This window comes from Coregonus lavaretus (genome assembly GCF_964263955.1).
Source record: "Coregonus lavaretus genome assembly, chromosome: 1".
Lineage (NCBI taxonomy): Eukaryota > Metazoa > Chordata > Actinopteri > Salmoniformes > Salmonidae > Coregonus > Coregonus lavaretus.
In genome coordinates, this window is record NC_139988.1 from 2,487,484 (window position 1) to 2,507,684 (window position 20,201).

The following is a 20,201-nucleotide window of genomic DNA, read 5'->3' on the forward strand; positions in this document are numbered from 1 at the left end:
ATTACAAATAATTTGTAGACTGCAAATTGACCAAAAGAAGCCCAAACAGATATAATATTTGATTAAAACATAATCATTTCAAACCTTGCTTACATTTGTATACGATCACGTGTATCTCTATTATACATGGGAATACTTGGGAACAGATTTCCAAAATTAAAATAACTTGGAACTGATTTCCTGGTGTTTTTACAGGAAATATGTAAAGCAGGGTCCCCCAAAAACAAAAAAAGAAATGGGGGGGATCAGAAAATTTGGGGGACAAATAAAACCACCCACGGGCCACATTTTGGGGAACCCTGCTTTAAGAAGTGACGCATGGCTTCTGCAGCTGTTCCGTGGCCAGAGAGAGGAGTAGTGCTGACTGAACTCACTTATGCACATAGGGTCCCTATTCAAAAGTAGTGCACTATAGGGTGGCATTTGGAACACAGATATATAGATTTCCTCTCAGAAAGGAGAGGAAGATCCAAGTCATGATGGAAGGAAAGGTGAATATGAAGAAAATAATGCCAAGAAGTAACACAGGGGGAGCATGGAAAGAAGAGACTCGTTTCCAGAATCAGATTAAATCTTTCTCTCCCTTCTGCCCCAAAGAGGACTATGAAAACCTGACGGCAAAAATTGATTTTACCTTAGACACAGATAATTCAGACTGAGTTTCCCTATAGTTCTCCTTCTCCAGTTGTTGAGCAAAAGGCACTGACTGTTGCCAAAGTCTATGATATAGTGATATGATATTTAGCAGATGTTTTTATCCAAAGCGACTTACAGTCATATATTATTTTGTATGTACGGGTGGTCCCGGGAATCAAACCCACTATCCTGGTGTTGCAAGCACCATGCTCTACTAACCGAGCTACAGACGACCACAGTAGACTGTTCAGTAGCATATTCTATTTTAAAAGCAACCAACCCTGACATAAACACACAATAAACACAAGCCAAGTCAATCTGGACACCAACATCTCATCAACTGTTCAACTTTCCCTCTGAGTACTGTTGGTGAGTCATACAACCTTTATGTGATTTAAACACTGATTAAGTCTCCACTCCACGCTTTTGGACCATGTCCTGATCAGGGGATCTCTGAAACAATGCACATCCAGGAACTTCCAATTTTCTGTCTGTGATCCACTCTTTCAGATGTGTTCCAATATCTTACAAGGTTATAAAACAGTAAAGTAAACTGACAGAAATAGAATGGAACACTCACTGATATTTTAATCAATTTGACAGTTTATGATATCTATTTATGATATCTGGCTTCGTGTAATGTGGCCCCAAATATGAACAGAGAACAGTTGCAACTGTTTTCACTGGATAATTCAGAAATAAATTCAAATCAAATGGATTTATCACGTACAGTTTCCAGCAGGTATAAAAGGTGCAGCTAAATGTTGAGGTAATATAATTGGTAGTCTGCACAGTAATAATGGACTGGAGTTACACTGGATTTACCAGTATAAAGTTGGTAGTGAAATCAATAGTATATATTAGAATAGCAGCGTTGACTGTGCGTGTGTATGTGTGTGTGTGTGCGTGTGTGTGTGAGAACTGAGTGCGTGTGTGCTTGTGTGTGTGTGTGTTTATGGGTGTTTGTGTGTAAGGGTTGGATGTGTTGGTAGTCAAATACGTGTGGTCATACAACACACAGACCCACCAATTATATTCATACATATTATATATTTCTGAGCGATATCAATAATACAGAAGCCTTCTCACACAAAGCAAAGCATTAATCATGTAATTTTCCTTGCAAAAATGTCCTATAGTAACAGTAAATTAATTAAATACATTTTACTACACTGCAAATCTGACATAAATAGATTAAAACTTTTAGATTGCCTTTCGTTAAAATAATCCTGAACTGGGTTGTCATATCTGGCGTATAGCTAGGTCTTTGTATTACAGTCTATGAATCAATGTATCGCTATCCACTACAAGTACAGTATTAGGCTTGGGTGTTAAACTGGGGTATTTCAAAGAAGAGAAGGGGGCTGCGTGCTACGCCACTGCTTATAAATCTAAGAAATCTAAGATGTGTCAAATATATTATATCCAGCTCAGGGCTCCAGCTATGCATTTGGTTTGCTAACTTGCTAGCTAAGTGGCTAGATGTCAAGGTCAAGCTTCTTGGTTACAGCAGAGACATTCAATCCCCTCCTGGATTTTTATTCTTTAGAAATAGCGCCCCTTGTTTGCACTTCCGGTAATACCGTATACTGCGGTATGGTACAGAAACGGTATGACGGTATGAAAATCTGGATAACGCCCAAATATATACAGTGTCCTCTCTCAGTCACCCTATATGGTCTACCAGTCTCCTCAGTCACCCTGCATGGTCTACAAGTCTCCTCAGTCACTGTACATGGTCTACCAGTCTCCTCAGTCACCATGCATGGTCTACAAGTCTCCTCAGTCACTGTACATGGTCTACCAGTCTTCTCAGTCAACCTGCATGGTCTACCAGTCTCCTCAGTCACCATGCATGGTCTACCAGTCTCCTCAGTCACTGTACATGGTCTACCAGTCTCCTCAGTCACCCTGCATGGTCTACCAGTCTCCTCAGTCACCCTGCATGGTCTACCAGTCTCCTCAGTCACTGTACATGGTCTACCAGTCTCCTCAGTCACCCTGCATGGTCTACCAGTCTCCTCAGTCACCCTGCATGGTCTACCAGTCTCCTCAGTCACCATGCATGGTCTACCAGTCTCCTCAGTCACTGTACATGGTCTACCAGTCTCCTCAGTCACCCTGCATGGTCTACCAGTCTCCTCAGTCACTGTATATGGTCTACCAGTCTCTTCAGTGTCTCTACATCATATTTAAAGTAGCAGTGTCAATTAATCCTTTACTTACAGGATGGAGATTTGACACGAAAATACATTAATTAATTAATTCAGCAGTGTGGTTTATAGTTCTTTAGCTTTCTTCCTGAACCTGGAGTCATCAAGGCAGGATGGTACTCAATCTGTTTAACAACTCCCCTCATGGTGATTGTAAGGAACACTTTAACATCACCTTGAGTTAAATCTGCCTCTAGGGCACTGCTTCTTTCCTGTAAAGCAATGACGTTAAGCACCACACAACTAAATAACTAAATGTTCATCTTTTCAAACACCCTGAAGATGCATTATTTATGTTTTCTGATACCAGCACTAGGATTAAACTGAACCCTGGAATCAGAGGTAGACATTATAGATAGCCCTAGCTCTGATGGACTAACAGAACAGAGACAGGAGTGAAAGTGGCTCCCTGAAGCAGAGTAGTTGGAGATTGTGTTGATTGACAGGTAAGAAAGGCTTATGCTATGGCCTCTGCTTAGTGGGGTATTAAACATCCCCAGTGGGCTACCCCAGGGACGATGGCTCTGGAAGAGAGGATTGCCCCCCAGAGAGGGGGTCCAAAGTGAGACTTAGCAAGTCTAAACTGCCCACTCCATCTATAATCCTGGAGGTTTTCCTTTCCATGGAATCCACACAGCAGACATCTCCAGACCTGGGTTCAAATGCTATTCAAAATCCATTTCAATTAATTTAGCTGTGCTTGATTGAGGTTGCCTGGCACAATATAAGTAATGGAATAGTTCCAAAAGTGAAAACCCCACCCATCTGGTACCCCGGGCAGGCTTAAGCAAACACTCAAAATATTTGAAAGAAAACAAATACCATTTGAATCCAGGTCTGTAATCCTGGGGGTTCTCCATGGAATCCGCCACAGCAGCAGATACGCCAGTGTGTTTTTCTACTCAGTCAGGCCAGTCAGCGCTGGGCCTCCCTCTGAGGCTGTGTCCAATATCCGATTGATAGAGGGGAGCAGAACAACTAAATAAACCACAGGCCTGATTCTAGGTCTGGTTAATGCATTACCACCATGCTCTGCCTGATTCTAGGTCTGGTTAATTCATTACCACCATGCTCTGCCTGATTCTAGGTCTGGTGAATGTATTACCACCAGGCTCTGCCTGATTCTAGGTCTGGTGAATGTATTACCACCATGCTCTGCCTGATTCTAGGTCTGGTTAATGCATTACCACCATGCTCTGCCTGATTCGAGGTCTGGTTAATGCATTACCACCATGCTCTGCCTGATTCTAGGTCTGGTTAATGCATTACCACCATGCTCTGCCTGATTCTAGGTCCGGTGAATGTATTACCATCATGCTCTGCCTGATTCTAGGTCTGGTTAATGCATTACCACCACGCTCTGCCTGATTCTAGGTCTAATGTATTACCACCATGCTCTGCCTGATTCTAGGTCTGGTAAATATATTACCATCATGCTCTGCCTGATTCTAGGTCCGGATAATGTATTACCACCATGCTCTGCCTGATTATAGGTCTGGTGAATGTATTACCATTTGCTCTGCCTGATTCTAGGTCTGGTTAATGCATTACCACCATGCTCTGCCTGATTCTAGGTCTGGTTAATGCATTACCACCATGCTCTGCCTGATTCTAGGTCTGGTTAATGCATTACCACCATGCTCTGCCTGATTCTAGGTCTGTTGAATGTATTACCATCATCCTCTGCCTGATTCTAGGTCTGGTTAATGTATTACCATCATGCTCTGCCTGATTCTAGGTCTGGTTAATGCATTACCACCATGCTCTGCCAGATTCTAGGTCTGGTAAATGTATTACCATCATGCTCTGCCTGATTCTAGGTCTGGTAAATGTATTACCACCATGCTCTGCCTGATTCTAGGTCTGGTAAATGTATTACCATCATGCTCTGCCTGATTCTAGGTCTGGTAAATGTATTACCATCATGCTCTGCCTGATTCTAGGTCTGGTTAATGTATTACCACCATGCTCTGCCTGATTCTAGGTCTGGTTAATGCATTACCACCATGCTCTGCCTGATTCTAGGTCTGGTTAATGCATTACCACCATGCTCTGCCAGATTCTAGGTCTGGTAAATGTATTACCATCATGCTCTGCCTGATTCTAGGTCTGGTAAATGTATTACCACCATGCTCTGCCTGATTCTAGGTCTGGTAAATGTATTACCATCATGCTCTGCCTGATTCTAGGTCTGGTAAATGTATTACCATCATGCTCTGCCTGATTCTAGGTCTGGTAAATGTATTACCATCATGCTCTGCCTGATTCTAGGTCTGGTAAATGTATTACCACCATGCTCTGCCTGATTCTAGGTCTGGTAAATGTATTACCACCATGCTCTGCCTGATTCTAGGTCTGGTAAATGTATTACCATCATGCTCTGCCTGATTCTAGGTCTCGTTAATGTATTACCACCATGCTCTGCCTGATTCTAGGTCTGGTAAATGTATTACCACCATGCTCTGCCTGATTCTAGGTCTCGTTAATGTATTACCACCATGCTCTGCCTGATTCTAGGTCTGGTTAATGCATTACCACCATGCTCTGCCTGATTCTAGGTCTGGTTAATGCATTACCACCATGCTCTGCCTGATTCTAGGTCTGGTTAATGCATTACCACCATGCTCTGACTTTTACCTTGCTACAGACAGTTATATTGGTCTGCTAATACTGGACTATTAAAGGCCCAGTGCACTATTTTAGTTTTTTGTATTGTTATTTTTATTATGTTTCAGGCGGTGCTGCAGCACCCTCAGCCCCCCTGCTTCCTGCGGCTAAAGGTTCCAAGATGTTACGGCACTCTTCAAGCTGGTATTGATCTGGTGTCAAGTTCACCGTTGTCACCATATTTGAGTTTCCTTTCATTTATGATTGTGGCGAAGACGGTATGTAGAAAGTTGAGCTCCGCTCCTTTTTGTGATACAACATGTCATAATCCTCATACAAGTCTGGTCTAGCTGTATGAAGTGCCTTATGAATGTATTTGGAAGAAACTGGAGATCAGACTATCTCAGTATCTTGATTTATTTTGCATTATGATGCTAGCTAAATACTTGACGCTAAACAAACTTTCTGAATGTTTACTTCACTAGCTAATGCATTGTGAAATGGCTAATGTTACCACAAGCGGTCAAGACAGAGTTGTGACTGTATTATATTTTCATGTACAGGGGCTGGAGGAATGTCAATTCATAATAGTCTGATTCTAACTTGAACACCTACATTGTGTGCTTTATTGCCAGGTATGTTGTATTTTATTTACTGTGTTAGAAATTTATTTTTATCATGCTAGCTAGCTCTGATATTTCATTTTGTGCCTATAAAAAATAGAAAATGGGTTCTCGTGATGTGTGTACTGAAAATATTCTATGTAAAACTATACAATCACATTGTGTTACTATAGCCATTATTTGCCCCTTTCATTTATGACTTTGGCGAAGACGGAGCAGGAGGAATGTCAATTCATAATCCTCTGATTCTAACTTGAACACCTACATTGTGTGCTTTATTGCCAGACTACAATAAACAGGGCACTCGCCTGAACCCGATGATCCTGTGTGTGCATAACAGTCCTGCAAAGTAGCGAGAGTCAAGAATTGAGGGGTTAGGCCTGCAGAGAGGAGAACAGGGGTCAAGGGTCATATTATCTCAAATGTTAACTTGCTACAGATGCCATACACATAGGCCTGCAGAGAGGAGAAAATGCATCGTGTAGGTACATCTAATATTTTAGTTGAATAACTTGGCTGCTGATGTTGACCCGTGAAGTATAAGGTAGTTCATCTGTAACTTATAAACCTTCAAGGAAAGTCTGGAAACTGCAAAAAAGGACCAACACAATGTAGTTTGAAGGTATTAGATTGTTTTGTACAGTTTGGATAGATAGAATGGGAGTTTCTACTCCAATCTCTTCTCCACTAACAAACTGACAAACAAAAGTAAAGAGCTTTTCACAGTGTGGAAGAAATTACTGAGGGGAAAGAAATAATCAATTTTGAAATGAGAGGGTAAGTGAGAGAGGAGGAAGAAGAAGGAGGAGGAGGAGGGTTGAGGAGGAGGAAGAGAAGGAGGAGGAGGGATGAGGAGGAGGAAGAAGAGGAGGAGGAGGGTTGAGGAGAGGGAGGAGGAGGGATGAGGAGGAGGAGGAGGAGGAGGAAGAAGAGGGGGGATGTCCGTTCTAGTAATTCTATGGCTACAGCATTTGCGGAGCGCACTGGTGCCGTACAGCCAGGCAGTTGGAACAGAAAGAAATCCTCAGTGAGGGCTTCTGGCCCTGCACGCCTCATTCCAGGCAGGGGCCCTCTGGCCATGCAAGCCTCATTTAATGGATCTTCTGGCCCTGCACGCCTCATTCCAGAGGTCCTCAGGCCCTGCAAGCCTCATTCAATGGGTCCTCTGGCCCTGCACGCTTCGCCACATTCCAGGGGTCCTCTGGCCCTGCATGCCTCATTCCAGGGGTCCTCTGGCCCTGCACGCCCTCGCCTTATTCCAGGGGTCCTCTGGCACTGCACGCCTCACCTCATTCCAGAGGTTTTCTGGCCTGCACGCCTCACCTCATTCCAGGGGTTCTCTGGCCCTGCACACTTCATTCTAGGGGTCCTCCGGCCCAGCACACCTCGCATTATTTCAGGGGTCCTCTGGCCCTGCACGCCTCGCCTCATTCCAGGAGTCCTCTGGCCCTGCACACCTCGTCTCATTCCAGGGGTCCTCTGGCCCTGCACGCCTCATTCCAGGGGTCCTCTGGCCCTGCACGCCTAATTCCAGGGGTCCTCTGGCCCTGCACGCCTCATTCCAGGGGTCCTCTGGCCCTGCACGCCTCATTCCAGGGGTCCTCTGGCCCTGCACTCCTCGCCTCATTCCAGGGGTCCTCTGGTCCTGCACGCCTCATTCCTGGGGTCCTGTGGCCCTGAACGCCACGCATCATTGCAGGGGTCCTCTGGCCCTGCACACCTCGCCTCATTCCAGGGGTCCTCTGGCCCTGCACGCCTCATTCCAGGGGTCCTCTGGCCCTGCACGCCTCATTCCAGGGGTCCTCTGGCCCTGCACGCCTATTTCCAGAGGTCCTGTGGCCCTGCACGCCTCGCCCCCTACATATCTCCACAACAGCTGTAGAGTAACAGAGGTAGGGGCCAACGGAACACGCCTCTGGAGCCTAACATGACAACACCAGATCATCTGGAGCCTAACATGACAACACCAGATCATCTGGAGCCTAACATGACAACACCAGATCATCTGGAGCTTATCATGACAACACCAGATCATCTGGAGCCTAACATGACAACACTAGATCATCTGGAGCCTAATGTGACAACACTAGATCATCTGGAGCCTAACATGACAATACCAGATCATCTGGAGTCTAACATGACAACACTAGATCATCTGGAGCCTAACGTGACAACACTAGATCATCTGGAGCCTAACGTGACACCACCAGATCATCTGGAGCCTAACGTGACAACACTAGATCATCTGGAGCTTATCATGACAACACCAGATCATCTGGAGCCTAACATGACAACACTAGATCATCTGGAGCCTAATGTGAAAACACTAGATCATCTGGAGCCTAACATGACAATACCAGATCATCTGGAGTCTAACATGACAACACTAGATCATCTGGAGCCTAACATGACAACACCAGATCATCTGGAGCCTAAAATGACAACACCAGATCATCTGGAGCCTAACATGACAAAACTAGATCATCTGGAGCCTAATGTGACAACACTAGATCATCTGGAGCCTAACATGACAACACCAGATCATCTGGAGCCTAACGTGACAACACTAGATCATCTGGAGCCTAAAGTGACACCACTAGATCATCTGGAGCCTAACGTGACAACACTAGATCATCTGGAGCCTAACGTGACAACACTAGATAATCTGGAGCCTAACGTGACAACACTAGATCATCTGGAGCCTAACGTGACAACACTAGATCATCTGGAGCCTAACGTGACAACACTAGATAATCTGCAGCCTAACATGACAACACCAGATCATCTGGAGCCTAATGTGACAGCACTAGATCATCTGGAGCCTAACATGACAACACTAGATCATCTGGAGCCTAACATGACAACACGAGATCATCTGGAGCCTAATGTGACAACACCAGGTCATCTGGAGCCTAACATGACAGCACTAGATCATCTGGAGCCTAACGTGACAACACTAGATCATCTGGAGCCTAACGTGACAACACTAGATCATCTGGAGCCTAACATGACAACACCAGATCATCTGGAGCCTAACATGACAACACCAGATCATCTGGAGCCTAACGTGACAACACTACATCATCTGGAGCCTACTGTGACAACACTAGATCATCTGGAGCCTAACGTGTGACAACACTAGATAATCTGGAGCCTAACGTGACAACACTATATCAGCTGGAGCCTAACGTGACAACACTAGATAATCTGGAGCCTAACATGACAACACCAGATCATCTGGAGCCTAATGTGACAGCACTAGATCATCTGGAGCCTAACATGACAACACTAGATCATCTGGAGCCTAACATGACAACACGAGATCATCTGGAGCCTAATGTGACAACACCAGGTCATCTGGAGCCTAACATGACAGCACTAGATCATCTGGAGCCTAACGTGACAACACTAGATCATCTGGAGCCTAACGTGACAACACTAGATCATCTGGAGCCTAACATGACAACACCAGATCATCTGGAGCCTAACATGACAACACCAGATCATCTGGAGCCTAACGTGACAACACTACATCATCTGGAGCCTACTGTGATAACACTAGATCATCTGGAGCCTAACGTGTGACAACACTAGATAATCTGGAGCCTAACGTGACAACACTATATCAGCTGGAGCCTAACGTGACAACACCAGATCATCTGGAGCCTAACGTGAAAACACTAGATCATCTGGAGCCTAACGTAACAACACTAGATCATCTGGAGCCTACTGTGACAACACTATATCATCTGGAACCTAACGTGACAACACTAGATCATCTGGAGCCTAACATGATAACACCAGATCATCTGTAGCCTAACATGACAACACCAGATCATCTGGAGCCTAATGTGACAACACTAGATCATCTGGAGCCTAATGTGACAATACTAGATCATCTGGAGCCTAACATGACAACAGTAGATCATCTGGAGCCTAACATGATAACACCAGATCATCTGGAGCCTAACGTGACAACATTATATCATCTGGAGCCTAACGTGACAACACTAGATAATCTGGAGCCTAACATGACAACACCAGATCATCTGGAGCCTAATGTGACAACACTAGATCATCTGGAGCCTAATGTGACAATACTAGATCATCTGGAGCCTAATGTGACAACACTAGATCTTCTGGAGCCTAACGTGTGACAGCACTAGATCATCTGGAGTCTAACATGACAACACTAGATAATCTGGAGCCTAACATGACAACACCAGATCATCTGGAGCCTAACATGACAGCACTAGATCATCTGGAGCCTAACGTGACAACACTAGATCATCTGGAGCCTAACATGACAACACCAGATCATCTGGAGCCTAACATGACAACACCAGATCATCTGGAGCCTAACGTGACAACACTACATCATCTGGAGCCTACTGTGATAACACTAGATCATCTGGAGCCTAACGTGTGACAACACTAGATAATCTGGAGCCTAACGTGACAACACTATATCAGCTGGAGCCTAACGTGACAACACCAGATCATCTGGAGCCTAACGTGAAAACACTAGATCATCTGGAGCCTAACGTAACAACACTAGATCATCTGGAGCCTACTGTGACAACACTATATCATCTGGAACCTAACGTGACAACACTAGATCATCTGGAGCCTAACATGATAACACCAGATCATCTGTAGCCTAACATGACAACACCAGATCATCTGGAGCCTAATGTGACAACACTAGATCATCTGGAGCCTAATGTGACAATACTAGATCATCTGGAGCCTAACATGACAACAGTAGATCATCTGGAGCCTAACATGACAACACCAGATCATCTGGAGCCTAACGTGACAACATTATATCATCTGGAGCCTAACGTGACAACACTAGATAATCTGGAGCCTAACATGACAACACCAGATCATCTGGAGCCTAATGTGACAACACTAGATCATCTGGAGCCTAATGTGACAACACTAGATCATCTGGAGCCTAATGTGACAACACTAGATCTTCTGGAGCCTAACGTGTGACAGCACTAGATCATCTGGAGTCTAACATGACAACACTAGATAATCTGGAGCCTAACATGACAACACCAGATCATCTGGAGCCTAATGTGACAACACTAGATCATCTGGAGCCTAACGTAACAACACTAGATCATCTGGAGCCTAATGTGACAACACCAGATCATCTGGAGCCTAACATGACAACACCAGATAATCTGGAGCCTAACATGACAACACCAGATCATCTGGAGCCTAATGTGACAACACCAGATCATCTGGAGCCTAACATGACCACACTAGATCATCAGGTCATACGATCTAATATTCATAATCTATGTTGATAATTGCCAGGCCGTCCTTGGTAAAGAGGCCGTTTGAACTCAATGGGACTGGTTAAATAAAGATTAAATATATAAAGGTTTGACAACATGCCGTAGGGTGATTAATTTTAAACTCGACGGAAGTTATGCACAGAAGGTCATGGCTATGGTGATGGTGAACCTTATGTGTGAGGACACTAGGAATCAGTATATTTACAACCTATAGTGATATAGGACTATGTTAGTGTATACATGACATGGAGGGATTCATTTGAATGTCACATGATGAGGCTACAATGGAATGTCATGTGTGACTGTTGTTGACCTACAGTCTCATACAGATGTAGGATTTTAAAGTTTTAAAAGGCTTCTGAAGTTTTGTAATTTCCACTTTGAAATTTCAGACTTGATTTTCCCTTAAGAAAAATGTATCAACCCCTACAAAAATGTAAATTTATTATAATCCACATAATAATTCACATTTCCTGTTGCTGCAGGATTATTTTATTTTTCTTCCTGTCTCCAGGTTGAAAAAAGGTTTTCCATCCAGCTATAGTCAAGGCATGCACGCTGAATCCTGAATAATCTTGATACCTTCTGATCACAGCTATGTTCCAGTGTCCCATACCGATTCAACACCATTAACACATGTAACCACATTGGAATCATATCTCATCTCGTTTACATTCTGTTCTTATTTGTGTGGGTGGAAAATGTGTCATAAGATATACAGTAGGACTTTACACAATTTCCATTCTAGGGAGTCTTTTTGTGGGTTTTCAGTTCAGTACATTCTTTTTTTGGGAGTTATTTTTCCATGATTGTCTTGTAAAATATGAAGACACATACAAATGCCTCTGGCTCATGGTACTCTCAGGGCGGTCACAAATAAGGTACGGTGTAGCTCACTACCGTATACGCTTCACCAAGCTCCACTGGCTGCCAAGAAATGCCTGGAAGCGTCCACTCTCAAAGGAGATGCTCTCAAAATTCTGTTGCTTCGCAGAGAAAAGACAAGTCCCCGCAATTAATAATCCGACAACGATCAGCATTCATTTATTATTCCACTGCTTTCACCAAACACACAGCAGGAAAAAGGAGAGTAGAGTCAGATAGGGAGAAGAAGGAAATCTCCCGAAAATGCTGGCGGGGCAGTTTGAGGCTCACTAGTCTGGAAAAGTAATTAAAACAATTGTGCCTCAACAAAAATGTTGCATCGGACTTCAATGGAAAAAATTCTAAATTCAAGACCATGTGAGGAGCTATAGGGACAGAAGATTTTATATCTTCCCCTCAAAAACAAATGGGGTTGAAGGTGGGGATGCACTGTTGAGGCCTTTTGCACCACTAGGAACTAAAAAGAGTAAGTCCCAGGTAGTCCAAGCTGAAGGTGAATAAGCTTAGCAGCCAATGCCTTTTAGACTGAATGAGCAAGAGGTGAGATATATAGATCATTCTGTCATAGTTTAAGTTTCAACGTTTTTGTCCAAGAGGAAAAAGGTTTTGAAACATAGAATACATACATATGTACACTACCGTTCAAAAGTTTGGGGTCACTTAGAAATGTCCTTGTTTTCGAAAGAAAAGCAATTTTTTGTCCATTAAAATAACATCAAATTGATCAGAAATACAGTGTAGACATTGTTAATGTTGTAAATGGCTATTGTAGCGGGAAACTGCTGATTTTTAATGGAATATCTACATAGGCGTACAGAGGCTCATTATCAGCAACCATCAGTCCTGTGTTCCAATGGCACGTTGTGTTTGCTAATCCAAGTTTATCATTTTAAAAGGCTAATTGATAATTAGAAAACACTTTTGCTATTATGTTAGCACAGCTGAAAACTGTTGTGCTGATTAAAGAAGGAATATAAATGGCCTTCTTGAGACTAGTTGAGTATCTGGAGCATCAGAAATTGTGGGTTCGATTACAGGCTCAAAATGGCCAGAAACAAAGAACTTTCTTCTGAAACTCGTCAGTCTATTCTTGTTCTGAGAAATTAAGGCTATTCCATGCGAGAAATTGGCAAGAAACTGAAGATCTCGTACAACGCTGTGTACTACTCCCTTCACATAACAGCGCAAACTGGCTCTAACCAGAATAGAAAGAGGAGTGGACTCACGGGGGGTTAGTATGAAAAATGTATGCACTCACTAACTGTAAGTCGCTCTGGATAAGAGCATCTGCTAAATGACTAAAATGTAAATGAGTGGGAGGCCCCGGTGCACAACTGAGCAAGAGGACAAATACATTAGAGTGTCTAGTTTGAGAAACAGACGCCTCACAGGTCCTCAACTGGCAGCTTCATTAAATAGTACCCGCAAAACACCAGTCTCAACGTCAACAGTGAAGCGGCGACTCCGGGACGCTGACCTTCTAGGCAGAGTTGCAAAGAAAAAGCCATATCTCAGACTGGCCAATAAAAAGAAAAGATGGGCAAAAGAATACAGACACTGGACAGAGTAAGATTGGGAAAAAGTGTTATGGACAGACGAATCGAAGTTTGAGGTGTTCGGATCACAAAGAAGAACATTTGTGAGACGCAGACCAAATGAAAAGATGCTGGAGGAGTGCTTGATGCCATCTGTCAAGCATGGTGGAGGCAATGTGATGGTCTGGGGGTGCTTTGGTGATGGTAAAGTGGGAGATTTGTACAGGGTAAAAGGGATCTTGAAGAAGGAAGGCTATCACTCCATTTTGCAACGCCATGCCATAACCTGTGGATGGCGCTTGATTGGAGCCAATTTCTTCCTACAACAGGACAATAACCCAAAGCACAGCTCCAAACTATGCAATAACCATTTAAGGATCTCAACCGTATTGAGCTGTTGTGGGAGCAGCTTGACCGTATGGTACGTAAGAAGTGCCCATCAAGCCAATTCAACTTGTGGGAGGTGCTTCAGGAAGCATGGGGTGAAATCTCTTCAGATTACCTCAACAAATTGACAACTAGAATGCCAAAGGTCTGCAAGGCTGTAATTGCTGCAAATTGAGGATTCTTTGTCGAAAGCAAAGTTTGAAGGACAAAATTATTATTTCCATTAAAAACATTATTTCTAACCTTGTCAATAACTACATTTCCTATGCATTTTGCTATATGTCCTATTCAAACTCATTTCATGTATTTTTTCATGGAAAACAAGGAAATTTCTAAGTGACCCCAAACTTTTGAACGGTAGTGTACATTGACAGTTGCCGGGGACGACATAGGTGAAGGGGACCAAAGTCCAATAGTCCCTAATATACTGTATCTATAGGGTTTTTTGCAGTCTGGTAAACAAGTCATATCTCAGCAGCCAATTAACATTCTCATAAACTGTGTGGCAGCCATGGATACTTATCTAACTCTCATTAGTTCAAGTTTCACAATCTGAGACAGTGGGGGTCATGGTCTTGTTGAATTGATATAAAATGACCCCCATGTCATCAGTCCAAAAAGCTCCTGATTAAACTGTGTAACCAGCCTCTTATTTCTATAAACATCTAAATGGTGTAACCAGCCTTTCATCTTTCTATAAACATCTAAACTGTGTAACCTGCCTTTCATCTTTCTAAAAACATCTAAACGGTGTAACCATCCTTTCATCTTCCTATAAACATCTAAACCGTGTAACCAGCCTTTCATCTTTCTAAAACCATCTAAACTCTGTAACCAGCCTTTCATCTTTCTATAAACATCTAAACGGTGTAACCAGCCTTTCATCTTTCTATAAACATATAAACTCTGTAACCAGCCTTTCATCTGTCCATAAACATCTAAACTGTGTTACCAGCCTCTTCTTCTATAAAGTATCACTACATTTGTTGTTAGATGTAGATCATGCATGGTAAATAACAAACAAACATGAGTTCATAAGTAAATTAACACCCCTTGGGATGAAAATGCGAGATGACACATCAATTGAGACAGTCATCTGGTGCAAAGATTTGGCTGAAGAGCATGTTCAGTTATACTACATATACAGTCTATATATATATATATATATATATATATATATATATATATATATATATATATATATATATATATATATATGTATCAGTGAGTGAAGGGAGGGAAAATATATATTTGCTTTGACCTACAAAACCAGCAGGGCAAGATTTACACTTGGAGAAAGGAGCTCAAACTACATAGTTTAAGGTCTGGGTTTCTTATTACCAAACCTCCAGGGTGCTATTCACTGACTTTGCTCAACAGCCATCTGCAATAAGCTTCCTGACTGGACTGAGTGGTAAGCCTCTTAGGATGTGAGGTTGTGATGGTTCCCAGGGCATTGTAGTGTCTCTGTTACTAACATTTGAGTTACAGAGCTTGACCCTCTCACCTACAGCACCTGACCAATCAATCAATCAATCAATCAATCGGACCCTTCTTAAGGCTTAACCCCTATTAAGGCAAATTACCATGGGGTTCCTCAACAAATTAAAGGGATTCATCGGGATTTTGGCAATGAGGCACTTTATCTACTTCCCTAGAGTCTATGAACTCGTGGATACCATTCTTTATGTCTCTGCGTGTAATTTGAATTAAGTTGCTAACTAGCGCTAGCACAATTGCTAACTATCATTAGCATAATGACTGGAAGTCTATGGTATCTGCTAACATGCTGGCAGATACCCATAGACCTCCAGTCATTGCAATAACGCTAGTTAGCATTGGCTTGCAAAAACGACCTCTAACTTCCTTCATACTTGACACAGAGACATAAAAATGGTATCCACAAGTTCATCTGACTCTGGGGAAGCAGATAAAGGGCCTCATTGCCAAAATCCCGAAATATCCCTTTAAGGTCAAACACAGAATTCAATTGGTGGAAGCAATCCATCACATTTTAGTACATTGTCCTGACCAGTGAAATGTTGGATGCCAAATGGCTACTTTCCGGTCTATCACATAAAACTCTTCTATTCAAATGAAATCTATTATTGAGTCTGGTCCACGTGTGGCAAGAAGCTATGTTGAGCCAGCTCTTTAAAATGCTAAACTGAACAGTCCTCTTCAAGGAATGGGACTCACCAGGCTTTCATGCATTTTATCTGTCCACTAAAGCACCAAGAACTGGGTCCAAATCCTTTGAAGAACAAGAGTGCTTGGAAGAGAGACTTCTATTCAGTGCTCTAGCTTGAAATAGAAATGTTTGAAGGATGATCTCATCATTGGTTCAGTGTTCTAATCTATCGACCCTATTGTCTTACTGTTTGGTAGCCCTGAAGTAAACATAACTCCCCAACAATTCTGTCTCTCCACACAACTGTGCTAGTGGACAATCAAGTTATACAAGTTCCACTGACTGTTGTCTTGGTTGGGAATAATTAATTGTTGTGACATTTCTGGCACTGGCTTGGCACCAGACATGGAGAGGATCAATGATAAACACAAAGCAGCTGCTCAATAAAAGACCAGAGATAAGATTTACTCACAAGGTAAGAGGAAAGACAGACACGGTTGGAAAAAACATGGACGAGAGAGGGAAGAGAGGGCAGAGAGAGGAAAAGAAAGAGGAGAGAGAGGGAAGATAGAGAGGAATGCGGGAGAAGGAGAGAGAAGAGAAGAGAGAGGAAGAGAGAAGAGAGAGAGGAAAGACAGGGGAAGAGAGAGGAGAGAGAGGGAAAAGAGAGGAGAGAGGGAAGAGAAAGGAGAGAGAGGGAAGAAAGGAGAAGAGAGAGGAGAGAGAAGGAAGAGAGAGGAGAGAGGGAAGAGAAAGGAAAGAGAAAGAAGAGAGGGGAAGAGAGAGGAGAGAGAGGGAAGAGAGCGGGAAGAAAGGGGAAGAGAGAGGAGAGAGAAGGAAGAGAGGGGAAGAGAAAGGGCAGAGAGAGGGAAGAGAGAGGGAAGAGAGGGGAAGAGAGGGGAAGAGTGAGGAGAGAGAAGGAAGAGAGGGGAAGAGAGAGGGCAGAGAGAGGAAAGAGAGAGGAGAGAGGAAGAGAAAGGAGAGAGAAGGAAGAAAGGGGAAGAGAGAGGAGAGAGAGGGAAGAGAGCGGGAAGAGAGGGGAAGAGAGAGGAGAGAGGAAGAGAGGGGAAGAGAGAGGGCAGAGAGAGGGAAGAGAGGGGAAGAGAGAGGAGAGGGAAGAGAGGGGAAGATAGAGGCTTGAGAGGGAAGGGAGGGGAAGAGAGAGGGCAGAGAGAGGGAAGAGAGGGGAAGAGAGAGGAGAGAGAGGAAGAGAGAGGGAAGAGAGAGGGAAGAGAGAGGAGAGAGAGGGAAGAGAGGGAAAGAGAGAGGAAAGAGAGGGAAGAGAGAGGAGAGAGAGGGAAAAGGGGGAAGATGGAGGGAAGAGGGGAAGAGAGAGAGGAGAGAGGGCAGAGAGTGGGAAGAGAGAGGAGAGAGAGGGAATAGAGAGGGAAAAAGAGAGAGAATAGAGAGGGAAGAGGGGAGGAGAGAGGGAAGAGAGAAAGGGAAGAGAGGGGAAGATAGAGGAGAGAGATGGAAGAGAGGGGAAGAGAGAGGGCAGAGAGAGGGAAGAGAGGGAAGAGAGAGGGAAGAGAAGGAAGAGAGGGAAAGAGAGGGGGAAGAGAGAAGAGAGAGGAGAGAGGGAAGAGGGGGGACGAGAGAGGGAAGAGGGGAAGAGAGAGGAGAGAGAGGAAGAGAGAGGTCAGAGAGAGCAAAGAGAGGGGAAGAGAGAGGAGAGAGAGGGAAGAGAGGGGAAGAGAGAGGAGAGAGAGGGGAGAGAGGGGAAGATAGAGGAGAGAGAGGGAAGAGAGGGGAAGGGAGAGGGCAGAGAGGTGGAAGAGAGGGGAAGAGAGGGCAGAGAGTGGAGAGAGAGGAAGAGAGAGGGAAGAGAGAGGGAAGAGAGAAGGAAGAGAGGGAAGAGAAGGGAGAGAGGGAAGAGAGAGGGAAGAGAGAGGGAAGAGAGAGGGAAGACAGAGGGCAGAGAAAGGAAAAGAAAGAGGAGAGAGAGGGAAGAGAGACAGGAATGAGTGAGAAGGAGAGAGAGAGAAGAGAGAGGAAGAGAGAGGGCAGAGAGAGGAGAGAGGGAAGAAAGAGGAAGAGAGAGGAGAGAGAGGAAAGAGAGGGGAAGTGAGAGGAGAGAGAGGGAAGAGAGGGGAAGGGAAGAAAGGGGAAGAGAGAGGAGAGAGAAGAAGGGAGAGGAAGCGAGGGCAGAGAGAGGAGAGAGAGGGAAGAGAGGAGAAGAGAGAGGAGAGAGGGAAGAGAAAGGAGAGAGAAGGAAGAGAGGGGAAGAGAGAGGAGAGAGAGGGAAGAGAGCGGGAAGAGAGGGGAAGAGAGAGGAGAGAGGAAGAGGGGGAAGAGAGAGAGCAGAGAGAGGGAAGAGAGGGGAAGAGAGAGGAGAGGGAAGAGAGGGGAAGAGAGAGGAGAGAGAGGGAAGAGAGGGGAAGATAGAGGCGAGAGGAGAGAGGGAAGAGGGGGGAAGAGAGAGGGAAGAGGGGAAGAGAGAGGAGAGAGAGGAAGAGAGAGGTCAGAGAGAGGGAAGAGAGGGGAAGAGAGGAGAGAGAGGGAAGAGAGGGGGAGAGAGAGGAGAGAGAGGGAAGAGAGGGGAAGAGAGAGGAGAGAGAGGGAAGAGAGGGGAAGATAGAGGAGAGAGAGGGAAGATAGGGGAAGAGATAGGGCAGAGAGAGGGAAGAGATTGGAAGAGAGAGGGCAGAGAGAGGGATGAGAGAAGGAAGAGAGGGGAAGAGAGTGAGAGGGAAGAGAACGGGAAGAGAGGGGAAGAGAGAGGAGAGAGAAGGAAGAGATGGGAAGAGAAAGGGCAGAGAGTGAATAGAGAGGGGAAGAAAGGGGAAGAGAGAGGAGAGAGAAGGAAGAGAGGGGAAGAGAGAGGGCAGAGAGAGGAAATAGAGAGGAAGAGAGAGGAGAGGGAAGAGAGGGGAAGAGAGAGGAGAGAGAGGGAAGAGAGGGGAAGATAGAGGCGAGAGAGGGAAGAGAGGGGAAGAGAGAGGGCAGAGAGAGGGAAGAGAGGGGAAGAGAGAGGAGAGAGAGGAAGAGAGAGGGAAGAGAGAGGGAAGAGAGAGGAGAGAGAGGGAAGAGAGGGAAAGAGAGAGGAAAGAGAGGGAAGAGAGAGGGAAGAGGGGGGAAGATGGAGGGAAGAGGGAAAGAGAGAGAGGAGAGAGGGCAGAGAGAGGGAAGAGAGAGGAGAGAGAGGGAATAGAGAGGGAAAAAGAGAGAGAATAGAGAGGGAAGAGGGGAGGAGAGAGGGAAGAGAGGGAAGAGAGAGAGGGAAGAGAGGGGAAGAGAGAGGGCAGAGAGAGGGAAGAGAGGGGAAGAGAGAGGAGAGAGAGGAAGAGAGAGGGAAGAGAGAGGGAAGAGAGAGGAGAGAGAGGGAAGAGAGGGAAAGAGAGAGGAAAGAGAGGGAAGAGAGAGGGAAGAGGGGGGAAGATGGAGGGAAGAGGGAAAGAGAGAGAGGAGAGAGGGCAGAGAGAGGGAAGAGAGAGGAGAGAGAGGGAATAGAGAGGGAAAAAGAGAGAGAATAGAGAGGGAAGAGGGGAGGAGAGAGGGAAGAGAGGGAAGAGAGAAAGGGAAGAGAGGGGAAGATAGAGGAGAGAGAGGGATGAGAGGGGAAGAGAGAGGGCAGAGAGAGGGAAGAGAGGGAAGTTAGAGGGCAGAGAAGGAAGAGAGGGAAAGAGAGGGGGAAGAGAGAAGAGAGAGGAGAGAGAGAAGTGGGGGGAAGAGAGAGGGAAGAGGGGAAGAGAGAGGAGAGAGAGGAAGAGAGAGGTCAGAGAGAGCGAAGAGAGGGGAAGAGAGGAGAGAGAGGGAAGAGAGGGGAAGAGAGAGGAGAGAGAGGGGTACGCATTGGATTGGGGTAAGCATTGGATTGGGGGTAAGAATTGGTTTGGATTAAGCATTGGATTGGGGTAAGCATTGGATTGGGG